At 40.2% G+C, this 14,706-nt stretch overlaps 1 long non-coding RNA gene across 1 annotated transcript in view; it reads left to right on the top strand.

Moving 5' to 3' along the window:
• The window catches only part of LOC123279625 (uncharacterized), a 31,100-nt gene extending 17,481 nt beyond the window's left edge, over positions 1 to 13,619 (top strand). Inside the window, exons 2-3 of the long non-coding RNA XR_006517826.2 lie at positions 12,551 to 12,662; positions 13,446 to 13,619. This is a non-coding gene — a long non-coding RNA (uncharacterized lncRNA). The remainder of the gene's footprint in view (positions 1 to 12,550; positions 12,663 to 13,445) is intronic.
• The last annotated feature ends 1,087 nt before the right edge of the window (positions 13,620 to 14,706 follow it).

Here is a 14,706-nt window from a genome sequence, read left to right on the forward strand (position 1 = left end):
GGGCCTAGTGAAGATCTAAATGATGAGAGGAAGCGGGCCAGCCATGTGGGGATTCGGGGAAGAATGTTCTAGAAAGAGGGAACAAGAGCAAGGGAAGGAGGCAGGAATGCATCTTGACATGTTTTACAGACAGAAAAAAGGCCAGAGTGGCTGCAGTGTAAGAAAAGATGGGAGAGAGAGGGAGGGAAGGTCAGAGGGAGCAGACAGGGGCCTTGTTGGACATGTGGATGCAGCCTCGAAGTATTAATTGAGTGTCAGGAGCTGTGACCCATAGTTTCTTGCCCATGAGCTCGCCCCTCTGCATTTCCAGAACCATTCTGAGAAGCCAGCTAGATCTGGGGACGGCCAAAAGGGGAGGGACTCAGAAGGAAGTTAAAAAGTATTCTAGCATTTGAGGTCTAATATCTGTGTCCGGGAAACTGGGAGTCAAAGACCTTCCACGACCACCATGTACACACAAACAGACATGCTGTCTTGACATAGTCTGAGGGCCCCTGTGACCCACTTCTAATTATAACCAGCCTTTGTTTTCACATGCGTCATCCAGTGTAGCCCTCACATTGAGCCAGGAAGAGGCAATCTAAGGAAGCAAACAGTTGAGCAATGTTTGTGCTAAGCCCTGTGCTGAGCATCATCCTATGCGCTATCTCATTTAATCTCCCCCACAACCCTGTCAAGAGGTTTTATTACTGTCTCCATCTCGCTGTGGAGGATATAGACTCAGAGTTGACGCAAGAAATGGCACAATTGCAATTTCAGCTGACGTCCTTTGATTCCGCATCACAGGCTTGTCCACTCCCAGCGGCTCTGGCTGTCTCATAGCAGGGCTTGCCATGGGCGAGTGGCCAGGTTGCACATTCTCCAAGAGCCTCATCTCCATACAAGGGTGTGCATGAGTCAGAGACACATTGGCAGGATTAAAAGAAGATGCTTATCATATTACCTTGAATTGGTCTTCCTTTATCAAACCAGAACACCTGGAGTACACTATGAGTAGATAGATAGATAGGATATTATACATATATGTGTAAAATTTTCCCTTTGTATTTACTGTACTTTTTCAAATGAGAAATTGTATCTATTGCTTTAAATTTAGATGTTCTTTACCTGAAAATGTTGCTAGAGATTAAAGAAAAGATACTGAGCATATTTGAAAATGTTACTAATACACTATTAAAAAACAAATTTATCCTGTTTGCTGACTTTTCAAAATATCTGTTCATTCCAAAAAGAAAATATATGTATCTTCATCCATATCTATAAAATTCTGTAGCCGTCTTTAGAATAGCACTATTATAAATGCAATGTTTGTGTGTTGAAAGTGTTAATTATTTGAAGTAAACATTTAGAATATACTACAGCATATGGCCGAGTGGTTAAGTTCACGTGCTCCACTTCAGGGGCCGGGGTTTGCTGGTTTGGATCCTGGGCATGGACCTACACACTGCTCATCAAGCTATGCTGTGGCGACCTCCCGCGTAGATGATAGAAGGACCTACAACTACGATATACAACTATGTACTGGGGGGCTTTGGGGAGGAAAAAAAATGAGGAAGATTGGCAACAGATTTAGTTTAGGGCCAATCTCAAAAAAAATAAAATAAAGTATACTACAAATTTTAAACTTGATTTGATATTTCTTCATATTCAAAAACCAAATTAGAAGTGGCCCAAGTCTCTCTCAACTCCTGAGAAGCCCCCTGCTCCAGCTGACTTGAGCCATATCAAGTCTAGGATTTGCTTTGTTTTTAAAATTGCAGAGAAAAGCGACCCGCTTGCATTATGTTCAATTTGCATTCCACGTTTAGACATGGCAAAAAACATCCTTGGGGGCAGACACTGCAAAAACATCCTTGGGGGCAGATAACAGTCACTAGCCTGGCCGAGGCTGCCAAGGAGGTCCTGTGCCTCCTTCCCCAGAACCAGCCTGCTTCAGATCCTCTCCGCTTATGTCCCTTACACAGTGGCTGTCACATGTCCCAGTGACCCCGCTGGCCCCCAGGGCTGAGGCTGTACCTGAGCGTGAGCCTGCATCCTAAGTAACTCCCCGCCGAGCCGAGCTGGGTCACAGTTCTTTCTCGATAGAATCTCTGATTCGCTTTCCCAAGGTCAGGAGCTTGAGTTCATGTGTTTCAGGGACAACCCGATCAGCTTGTATTTAAAACAGAGACTTTTTATAATTTGGAAAAGAAGGTAGAGCTTCTGGGAATGGGGAAAACACAAATTAAAAGCTTTCCCCCCACTCTTGGTTTGTATATTTGCGGTATAACAATAAAGGAAATAAAAATTAGAAAACCCTCAATGATCTCAGCATGCTTCCCTTCTAATCCTCATCCCTAGGGGGTATATTCTCACAAAGCTTTAGCTTTTTTTTTTTTTGTAGCACAATACAAATTTGTGTTCTGTCTTTTCTCCTGATGTCATTGATTCCAAAAAAGAGAACCTAGCTTTTTAGAGGGAAGGAGTTACTTTTTATTCCCAAGATGGTGTAATATTACATAAAGTTTGGGGAAATTGAAAAAGTTTATTCATAAGCCTGCTCTCCTTGCTAAACAACTTTTTTTTTCTTCTGAGGAAGATTAGCCCTGAGCTAACATCTTTGCCAATCTTCCTCCACTTTATATGTGGGTTGCTGCCACAGCATGGCTGATGAGTGGTATAGGTCCGTGCCTGGGATCCCAACCTTCAAACCTGGGCCGCCAAAGCGGAGTGCGGAACTTAACCGCTACACCATGGAGCAGCCCCAAGAAATTTAACTTTTGCCTTTCCTATCTATACTTTGTTCACTGCATCCATATTTTGCATATTTTACATAATAGAACTATTCTGGTTATTGCCCACAGCATTCACAGGTTTAAAAAAAAGAATACATACTCCTACACTCTAAAAAACTCTAGAGATCTGTGTTGAGTTCTCCTTACCAGTCCTCATCCGTGTGCATATTTCACTTTTACAATTGTAATCGAAGCATGAGTCCAATGTAATCTTTTTGTTCTGTTATTTTATATTATAAAACATTCAATATTTCCTTATAGTCTTTGTCATTTTTTCTCTTAAATTTTCTTTAAGACTTGAAAGAATTATAAAGTTAATTTATGCTAATTTGGTACAAGCAAAATAATCCAAAAGTTTGTAAAAGAAAAATTCTATCTGCCCCACATCCTACTCGAATTCTGTCTGCTGAAGTAATAAATATTAACAGCCTGGAGTGCTCAATCTATATTTTCCCCCCTCTATCTTTCCGATAGAAACTAAATATAAACAAATATACACTGTTTGGGGACAAAAATAGTGTACTATGCACATTTCTTGACAACTCACTTTTTTTTTTAACATGACATGCATATTCCTCCAGGTCAATAGATACCGATTTAACTTCTTCTTTTAAATAGGTTTATAATATTCTACGGTAAGAATCTACTGTGATTTATTCAGCTATTTTCCTAATGACAAACATTCCTATTGTTTCCAGTTTTTTGCCTCTAAAAACAATGCTGCGCTAAAACATCCATCTGCATATATTCTTCCATACGGTACTTTTATTTCTGTGGAACTGACTCTCCAAAATGGGATTTACAAAACCAACAAACATGTATATTTGTACTTTTAAATGTTTAAATCAACTTTATTGAGATATAATGTACATACAACAAAATGCTCCCATTTTCAGTGTATCACTCAAAGAGCTCCCGCACATGTGCACGCCAGTGTCCTTTCCCCTGAAGCTTTACAAGCGCTGGGTAGTCTCATTCCGTCCACTCTTTGCCGGTCTCACACACGAGTGTCAGTGTCTCCTCCTTGCCTAGTTTGTGCTTCCCTGACCGCAGAGGTCATGCTGCTGGGCTTTCCTCTTTTACGAGTTGTCTGTACATTCCATTTACCCCTTTTTCTATGGGATTTTAATTCCTAGAAACTGTTTACTGGGGATATTAACCTTTGTTGTAGATATTATAATGTTTTCCTGCCATATCCTTTGTCCTCTGGCTTTTTAATAATGTTTTTGTCATAGAACTTTATGAATTTTCAGTGGTCAAACATGACTATCTTTGCCTTAGCTTCTAGATTCCCTGGTAAGCATAACGGATACGTATTTTGTGTCCTGTTTCTTCACTTAGGATATAAGTATTTCCCATTTGTTACAGTTCTCAAAATTATAAATGTTAACGGCTGCATAATATCCCACCCAGAGATGGCCCATAAATTATTTAAAATTATTCTCTTGAATACTTAAGTTGTCCTGATTTTTCATTTTTTATTGAAACGTCTTTGTGCACATGCCTTTTTCTCCTTATTCAATTAATTACTTTCAGTAATTTCCCAGGAGTAATGTCTTTGGTTTTGAAGATATCATGTAATTTAAAAAATATTTCAGTAATCTAAAGAAATACCAGCACAGGGGCTGGCCGGGTGGCGCAGCGGTTAAGTGTGCACATTCCACTTCGGCAGCCCGGGGTTTGCCGGTTCAGATCCCGGGTGCGGATGTGGCACCACTTGGCAAGCCATGCTGTGATAGGCGTCCCACACATAAAGTAAAGGAAGATGGGTGTGGATGTTAGCTCAGGGCCAGTCTTCCTCAGCAAAAAGAGGAGGATTGGCAGCAGATGTTAGCTCAGGGCTAGTCTTCCTCAAAATAAAATCAAAAAAAAAAAAAAGAAATACTAGCACAGCATCATTAATGATTTCATAGTTGAGTGTAAAACAGGGCCAGTAATAGACCTAGAGGTTCAAGGGATGACAAATCAACCCCAAATATGCCTAGAACCCACTGCCATCTGGTTCGTAGTGGAAAAGAAGCTGACATTGGATGTTACCTGCTCTATGCTTTCGCATATCTCTCCCCTCCCATCTCCTCTTTACGCTGAGGAAACAAACCCAGAGCTGAGCCGGTAGGGCCGAGATTGAATCCCACTCTGACTCTGCCTTGAATGCCTGGTCTCCACACTGTGCCTGTGAGTAAAGGAAAACTTGTAGAGCACAGAGCATAGCACAGTTTACACAAGCCCTTTTACGTCCTTTTCCACTGCGGTTCTTAGTCAGGTGAATGCCTTCTCACTCTTCAAGATGCAGATGAAGGGTCTCCTCCTCCAAGCCATCTTCCCCCACTCTTGGGATGGTCTTACCATTCACCACACTGTGTTTTAATCCATCATTTATGTCAGTCTCCCTGACTAAACCCAGCTCCGCTGCTCACTTTGGATCTCTCAGGAGAAGGGCAGGAAGCGCCTTTGTAGGGTGAGCATGGTGAGGCCACCAGCGTGGTGAGACCAGTGGAGGGGTAGTATGGGGTGCGTGATGTTGTTGGTAAGCTTGGCTGGGGCCAGGTCGCCAGAGCCCTGGTTGCCATGCAAGAGGCGGGACTCACTCCCATGGCCAGTGTGGAGCTGATTGGAGGGGCTTAAATGTGAATAGACTTGGGTACGTGGTGCTTGTGTGCAGGCTGACAGAATGAGGGCCCAGCAGAGGCAGCTGGGACAAAGGAAAAGGATGAGTCTAGATTCTAGAGAAAAACTGGATTTTGAAGCAATAAGTCTTGGCCACTGTAGTGACTGCTGCTATTCAGGAATACCTGGAGTGATTTCTCCCTTAAGAACTTTACAGGCCAGGCAGGGCGGGGTGTACATGTGTATCGGGCGGGATATGGCAAAGCAAGGTGAGTGCTTCAGAGCTACGCCGTCTCTGGGGCTGGTCCATCTGGACTCAAATCCTGATGAGTGACCACGTGTGAGTTACCTGACCTCTTTATGTCTCAGATATTTTCAGCTTTAAAGTGAGAGTATGTATCTCATCACGTTGTTGGGAGGAGTAAGAGCTAAGGAATATAAAATGCTTGGTACATATGAGCACTCAATGAATATAATTGTAGCTATTATTGTTATGAGAATATTACCGGTGAGCCCAGAGAAAGGAGCGCTCACGTGGGCCTGGGGCAGCCACAAGACTTCATAAGAGTGGCTTAGGGGATGGGCAGGGGGCCCAGATCCCAAAGGCACAGACACAGAAAATCTTCCTTTGGGGAGAGTAGGGGGTGATCCTTATAGGGGAGAGTAGAGGAAAATGGATTTTCCAAATGCTGTAAGCACTGTAAACTCAAGACGTAAATCTTTTCTCTTCCTCTTTGTAATCTGGCATGTGGTCAGCTCCCAAGTATCTGTTAAATAAACGATTGCTTCCAAAATATTTTTAAAATATTTTCAAAATTTTGTTAAAATTATTTTTTATTAAAAAACACTCATTGCAAAAATTTTACCCATTCATTAAAGAACCTTTGTAACACAGACATTGTCAAAACTGTCTAGTGAATTGAATTATAGTCACTCCACTGGCTTTGATAGAATGATGTGGAAACTTAGGCAACATTTTCAAATTACTTATATTTATTATAAAATTGTTCAACGTAAGATTGTCCAATATAAAAATACCTAATCTATCCAAGCTTCCTATTAAAACAACAGCACACCCAGGCAAATTTCTGTGGGGGAGGGACAGAGGCCCTACACTGTGCCTTAAGTTCTAGGGGGGTGTCATGTTAGGGACACGCCCTCCCCGCAGCTGCCTAGGTGCTCAGTTTGGACTGGAATCAGGGGTAAGGGCTCCCCCATCAGAGGGAGGGCCAGAGCCTACAGCCTGAGACTCCCTCCACCTTCAAGAATTAGAGAACAGGAGGGCAGCATAGGACCCTGCCACCATGGGCACAAATGCCATCCAGCTCTGCAAGCTTAAGGCTCTAGAACTCTGGAGTGGGGAGTGGCTTTCTAAGATTGATTTCCAGGGGTACTGCCTCCCATCGCCTGATCTACTGGGCTACATGCAAATGAGCAAACCCTCGCATGTTGGTCCCAGGTACGACTGGTGCACATCGGGCTCTGCTGTAGGTCTTGTGAATATGCAAATAGGCCAGGCCAATATGTTGATATTAATATGATATGTTGACCCTTCCTGGGATAGGGCGTGTGTTGGTAATTGATAAGATACAGTGCCCAGACCTGGGACTTAGAGTCATAGTTCATATACCCACCCATTCTATACACACAAACAAAAAGGAAGAAAATTACAATTTCTCAGAATCCCACCACTGCTAACATTTTGTTGAGGTTATGCCTGTGCTGAGTATGTATATATATGTGTTATGTTTTATATATCTGTGCAGATGTATTTTGAAAAAGTTAAAACAAAAACAATAAAAATGAGATAATATTATCCATACTATTGCATACCTTATTTTTCTCTTAAACGTAATAATAGATATATTTCTGAGTTTGGCATTTATTAACTAGATGGTCTTGAGCAAGTTACTTAACGCCCTCTGCTTCAGTGTTCTCATCTAGACAAATGAAAAAACGAGCATTTCATCACAGGGAGTTATGTTGTCAGGGTGAGATAAGATAACACAGACGGAGTGCTTCGTTAGGGTCCAGTAAATGTTAGTTACTACTATGAAGTGGTTAAATATTCTCCAGAATTTTAAATGGCTGTGTAGCATTCCTTTGTACTGATACACTGACATATGTTAAATGTATATTTATATGATATAAATATATTTACATGTTATTTATATTATATATTATTTATACATATGATATACATCTGGCCTATGTATTGAAATACTGATATAGTGGCATATGTATATACTGGCATACATTTATTTATACATATGCTTTAATATCAATACATATGTATTATATATAAAACTAATTCCTTATCTTTAGACATTTAGATTGTGTCTTCTTTTTCAGTATTATAAACAATTGTCTTAGTCCATTTGGGCTGCTATAACAAATTATTACAGACTGAGTGGCTTGCACAACAAACCTTTATTTCTCACAGTTCTAGAGGCTGGAAGTCCAAGGTCAAGGTGCGAGCAGATCCGGTGTCTGGTGATTGCCTGCTTCCTGGTTTGCAGGTGGTGGTCTTCTCAGCGTGTCCTCACATGGCAGAAAAGGAGCAAGCTAGACCTGGCCTCTTCTTATGAGGACATGAATCCCCTTTTATGAGAGCTCCACCCTCATGAGCTAATTAACTCCGAAAGGCTCCCCTTCCAAATACCATCCCAGTGGGGATTAGTTTCAACATATGAATTTTGAGGGGACACAAACATTCGGTCCATATCAACAATCCTTCAGTGACCATCTTTACAACAGCACGGTTGTGCACATCATTGAATATTTCATTAGGATAAATTCCCAGAAGTGAAGTTGATGAGTTAAATAAAATAACATCTTAAATATTTTTCCAGTTGTTACATATTTTATTTTAAATACCAAAGTGTTAATTCAGGCCCGAATTTGGTGAATCAGGAAGAGCACCATCGGTGAGTTCCATTCATTTCTGAAACTTTCAGAAGGGGAGTCCTGTAGCGTATATGATTTCAAGACATCCGCTTGGGAGCAGGGCGTTGTGCTTAGTTTCTCGTCATCGCTGTATAATATTCCTCCACTACATCTGTGTTACTGCCTCCTTTTAGTTGCTTCTATGTTTAACTATGCATTATTAATATCCAGATTCTACTCAACATCTTAGGCTTAACATTTGTGGGCTAAAAGTGGAGAGAATAATTATTATTTCCCTTGGATAATTTTCTTTGTGAAAATCCTAATACCATAACAAACGCTAAAATTATTGGATAAGTCAGCCTCAGAACTCTTAACTTTGGTGTGTTAAATTTTTTTCATTTATCTCTCCAGAAATCTTTAAAGACTGCCCCAGGTGCCCCAATGAGAAGAAAATCATCAACTGAAATTTTAGGAAAACTTCCTCCCTTGAAGGTTATCTCTATCCTGCTGTGCTCTGTACCCACGTTTAGTCCCCAAACCCTGGAACTGAAAGCACTCTTAGACATCCCAGTGCAGCCCTCTCATTTTACAGAAGAGGAAGCAGGTCCAGAGAGGGGCTTGGGCTTGTCCACGCTCAGCAACTTAGCTGGTGGCAGAGGTGGACTAGAACCTCTGTCTTCTGACGCCAAGTCCACTGACCTTTCTGCTTGAGCACACTGTTTCCTAAGGCATGACCTTGGCCAGCCCCTGCCTCTGCTTGCCCTCCTTCCACTCGGTCCATACAATTACTGAGCAGACAGTTCTGTGCGAGCCCAGATGACTCAGACTTGAGGCCTGGGAGGGGGCAGGGCAGGGTGGTGCAGGAGTGGCTGGTTACTCACAGGAGGGAGTGACACTCTCAGATGGGGAATTGGAGAAGGCCAGTGGCACTGGGCCAGTAGGATTAGGCTAGGAGCAGCCTAGAAGCTGTACAATAAGGACTAGTGGAAAAGAAGTCTGGAAAGGCAGAATGAAGGGGCCGGCCTGCCAGCCATAGGGGTGTGGATTTTTAGTTCTGCAAAGATGTGGAGCCACTGAAGGGTCTGTTTGCTTTGTGGGAGAAAATATAACATAAAATTTGCCCTTTTCACCACTTTAAAGCGTACAACTCAGTGGCATTAATTACAGTGTTGTACGACCATCACCACTATCCATTTCCAAAACTTTTCCACCACCCTAAACAGAAACTCTGTACTCATTAAGCAATAACTCATTCTCTCTTGCTCCCAGCCCTTGGTAACCTCTAATCTATTTTGTGCCTCTATGAATTTGCCTATTAAAGATATTTCATATAAGTGGAATCATACAGTATTTGTCCTTTTGTACCTGGCTTATTTCACCTGGAAATGTTTTAAAGATTCATCCATGTAGAATGTCTCAAAAATTCATTCCATTTTTTTTTTTTGGTGCTAAATATATCATGTTACTGTTTGCTTTTATTTTGGTAATATATACATGACATAACATTAAACATTTTAACCATTTTTAAATGGACAGTTCAGTGGTATTAAATACTTTCACATTGTTGTTCAGCCGTCACCACTGTCCATCTCCAGAACTTTTTCATCACCCCCAATGGAAACTCTGCCCCATTAAGCACACCTCCCCATTCCCCTCCCCCGCCCCTAGCAACCCCCATTCCACTTTCTGTCACTGTAACTTTGACTATTCTAGATACATCAAACAAGTAGAATCATACATTTGTCCTTATGTATCTCGCCTATTTTATTTAGCATAATGTTTTCACGGTTCACCCATGTTGTAGCACGTATCAGAATTTAATTCCTTTTCAAGGCTGAATAATATTCCACTGTACGTATAGACCACATTTCATTTATCCAGTCATCCTTCCATGGGCCCTTGTGTTGCTTCCCTCTCCTGGCTATTGTGAAGAAGCCTTCAGTGAACATTGGCATACAACTATCTGCTTGAGTCCCTGTTTTCAGTTCTTTGGGGTCTATACCTAGGGTGAAATTTCTGGCTAATATGGTAATTCTATGTTTAACTTTTTGAGGAACCGTTAAACTCTTTTTCCCAGTGGCTGCACCGTTTACATTCCCACCAGTACTGTACAAGGACCAATGGAGGGTTTCGAGTAAGGCTGGAATAAGATAACCTTTCCCAGGCCATCTTCCTCCTGGCCTGCTGTGGTATTCTTCAGGGCTAGGAAACCGCGTCTGTCTACACTGCCTGCTTCTGGGCTACTGCGGTGCCACCTCTGAGGGTCTCTTTTCTTTTTGGTATCAGTACTTAATTCTGTAACGATTACCTCTCTCCTTAATCCTAATACATCCCCACAGTATGAAAATTCTGAACAAAGCAACTAGATCTTTCTTATTCCAACATATTTCTGCTTTGTTATATATTTTCTCTTCTCCTTGAAGACTTTCTTATTAGAGGCTATTGGTTTCTGGGAAAGGGTTGGTTTCGTGGCTCTGTGACCATGAGCAAGTCACTGAAATCTTCTGAGCTTGTCACCTTGTGCAGGATGTTGGCAGATGTGATGCGTGAGTTATTTTTTCAGAAGGCTGTCTTGCTACCTGGAAAAAAAAGGACATGGTTATATAGCATATCTTCACAATACTTCTGATATTCTCAAACTTGCTGTTGAGATTTTAAAACTGAGATCTTAATTATATTTAAAGTTTTATGTCCAGGGGTGGTTTATGTCTTAAAACATTTTTAAATGATATATAGAACCATTCAAGTTCATATTCCACATGCATTTGAAATATTATCTTTTATTCATTTTTAAATAACAATATTTGTCTTGTCTTGAATTTTCCTCCTATAGCAGATGCTGATAAAACCATCAAGGCAGCTTTTATTTGTCACAATTTATACTTATGGGAGTAATCTTTTAAATTTGTTCAAGATCAGTAAATACCATGTAATTTTACCTCTATGCCTATATATTTACCTTCTTTATAGTAATATAAATATATTTTATTTATATTTTTATATTTTATATTATATTTATATTTTATAAACTTATAAATATAGAATAGGAATACATTCTTTCTGGTAATACAAGGTAAGAAAGCAGTGTTTTCTTGTTGGTGTTGTTTTCTAGATGCACCAGCAGTTATTGATTTGACTTCAGTTTGATAAATTTATAATAGGAAGAGGTGATAAAATTACTGTACTTAGAAAATATTATATGTAAAGAAGTATATATATTAGAATATTAAAATAAAGTGCAAGAATAAAGCATTAAATATTTTATATATTGGCATTTCCCGATGTAAAAATTTCCTTACACCAGTTAATGCACAATTTTTATAAAGATTTGTGTAATACAATAGCTTCCAAGATTTATATGAATTGCTTGTCCTAGATTGGAAAGTCCTAAGATATTATGTTTATGGACCCTGCTGACTCACTTGGATCTATTTCTCAGAAACACAGCTCCAGAACACAGGCTGATTATCTCAGAGCCTGCCGAATAAAGTGAAATATCTAGAAGCAAACAATGTTTATAGTTACTCTGATTCAGCACAATTTAGATTCTCTTTTGGCAAAGAAAACTAAATAATGCCCTGCTACTTCTCAGCCACAGCCAACAGAGAGAGCTTGGAGCTCCTTGTCCAAATGATCATCACAGCAAAGGCAGCCCCTGGAGAGAAGGGGGGGGCAGGGGCAGTGTGGACACACCACACTAGATGGCCCTCTCTGGCAGCACCCTGTCTTTAGGTCACCCCCAAGTGGCATTTTTGTTTGCAACATCAGGACTGATTTGTACTGTTGTTGTTTTAATTTGAAACAAAATGAAAGAAACAAAAATTCAGATAGACACCTAAAAAAGAAGGAAATTCTGACACGTGTGAAAATTAACAGAGGGAAACCTCATTTAAAATGGAGTCAGGAGGCCAAAAGGGAGAGCTCTCCTGCAGTACCACTTGAGGTCGATTATAGGAAAGAGAGTCAGTTACAGACCCCGACAGAAAGAAGTCAACAGGAAAGAATCATCAATTACAGGAAGAAAATGTACATTGCATCCCAAATAGACTACCTCTGCAACCGAGCCAATGAGAAGCCATCACTACCCTGAACTCTTGCTTTTCTCCAATGGACTTTTGTTCAAAACAACCCCTCCCAATTCCCTATAAAATAATGTTCTTCTTTGATTGTTGGATTTGCCTCTCGTCTGCCATAGCACGCATATCTTGAATTGCAATTCTTTGGCTATTCCTGAATCACCCCATTTTGCTGGTAAAATAATTGGCTGTTTCATTTTTAAGGTTCACATATATGGAGTCAGAAGTGGGATCTGAAGGAGGCGACTGCCAAGATAAAATGACCCCCAGAATCTAGCAAGTTACCTGCACTGAGCTCCTTGTGCTCATCGCTTCTGTGAGTGGCCACCTACTTTTGGTTTGGCGAGTCTCCTCACAGATTTTGACCCCCGCTTCCTTTGCATTCTGAGCTCTCTGACTTACTCAGGACCAAGAGAGGCTTTGTTCTCTCAGGGGATGGACTTTGTCCTCCCAGTTCAAGGCTCTGTCCTTGGGTTCAAGGACAGAGTTCATCCCTGGTGAGTACTCAGTAGTTTTCTGAAGGTGGCACAGTTCCTTTTGGGGCTTGGGCTTGCCTAAAACGCAGGTGTTTTCTTTGACTTTCAGATTCCAGCAACTTTCTTTTGTTTTTAGATTCCTTCAGGGATCAGGGCTAGGACTCTAGTAACTTTCTTGGTTTTCAGAGGAAATCTCATAAATGGGATCCCAGTGATCTAAATGTTCTGAGGGAAACCCTTCTTCAGGGACCCTGGCTGGGTTTATATCTGAGAACTTTGGGCCCCTACTTGGGCATTTAACTAAGTCGGCCAAACTGACCAAGAGTGGTTTGAAGTTACAATGGCTATTATGGGGAACTTTAGATCTCCCCAAACTTGTTTTTTTAAAAACCAAATTGGAAGACTGTAGCTCTAAAATTAAGCAAAATGAATGGTATGTTTATTTTATTTGGTACCTGGAGGCTTCCAAAAGTGCGCAATACTCTAAAATTGCCTTGTATCTAAAGTACGAGTCCCATATCTAAAGTAGCCAAAAAACTAAAAAATTCAAGGAAACAAAAGGGCTTCTGAGGCCTCTCTTTCCTCTCCCCTGTTTTTTGTTTTTGTTTTTGTCTTATGCTCAGACTCCACCTCTGGTGCCGTCTTCTTCCTTCCCTTCTGCATCACCTCTATTGCTGAAACTTTGGCCACCTGAGCAAGTAAACAACTTAGTCCATCCACCAGAGACACAATTTGGATCCAACTATTCACTTGAATTTTGTACCTGAGAAATGGCTGAAGTTTTTGAAACAAAAGCTGTAAGGTCTCTGTGTCTGTCTATATGTTATGTCTGTCTATTTTCATACGTGACATTTTTCTACCTCCAGATTGTATTGCTAAGATTGATTTGTAAAAGAGCTCTATTTAATTAGCTTGCAATTAAGCACTTATAAATTAAGTATTCCTAAACCTCAGAAATATAATGGAAATTAACCCAATTGTTTTCAAGTTTACATGCTCTAGGATTAATCTTTAGTAAATAACATTTAGCTTAAGATTGTTGTTTTAATTGAAACAGTCATGTCTTTAGAGTTATCAATGCTGAATATAATGCAGACATACAACTTTCAATCTGCCTGAGTTTACTAAGCTCACGTTATCTCTGTTAGAAAATTTGTCAGCAAGAAAGTAACTTAACATGATGATGGTTGGTTGTTTAATGTCAAATCCAAGCATGATTGTTAAAAGCAAGTAACATAAATAAATATAAATAAGATCAAAGCTTATACTAGGTTAAACTAAATAATTGATCATTGAATAGCTAGATAACTTTTAAATAAGATGAACATTAATTACTGAACACAGGCTTATCTACTTTTGGCTTCCTATTCCAGAGAAACTAAAGATATTTGAATTTATTGGTGAACATGTTTTATGCAACACTGAGAAATTTTCTATAAGGCACATTTCTAGAAATATATAAAAGATAGTTATAAGTTCTCCAAGCCACAAAATGCTAATATAGTTCACAATTGCTTACTTAGTCTTTCCCCAGAAATTAAGGATTCTAAGAGTTAGGAATTCTAATCAGGGCTTGTCCCAGTGGCCTAGTGGTCAAATTTGGCACACTCTGCTTCAGTGACCCAGGTTCAGTTCCCAGGCATGGACCTATACCACCTGTCTATCAGTGGCCATGCTGTGACAGCAGCTTCATACAAAATAGAGGAAGATTGGAAACAGATGTTAGCTCAAGGTGACTCTTCCTCAGCAAAAAAAAAAAAAAAAAAAGAATCCTAAGTAATATGTGTGATAATAAGGGAAACATCTTCATATCTAAAGGCCTGCCCTGGAAAAGGAATTTTAATGTGTGGTCAAGCTGGCTAAAATTAAAATGAATTTATTAAA

The sequence above is a fragment of the Equus asinus genome, chromosome 21 (genome assembly GCF_041296235.1).
Source record: "Equus asinus isolate D_3611 breed Donkey chromosome 21, EquAss-T2T_v2, whole genome shotgun sequence".
In the NCBI taxonomy this organism is placed as follows: domain Eukaryota; kingdom Metazoa; phylum Chordata; class Mammalia; order Perissodactyla; family Equidae; genus Equus; species Equus asinus.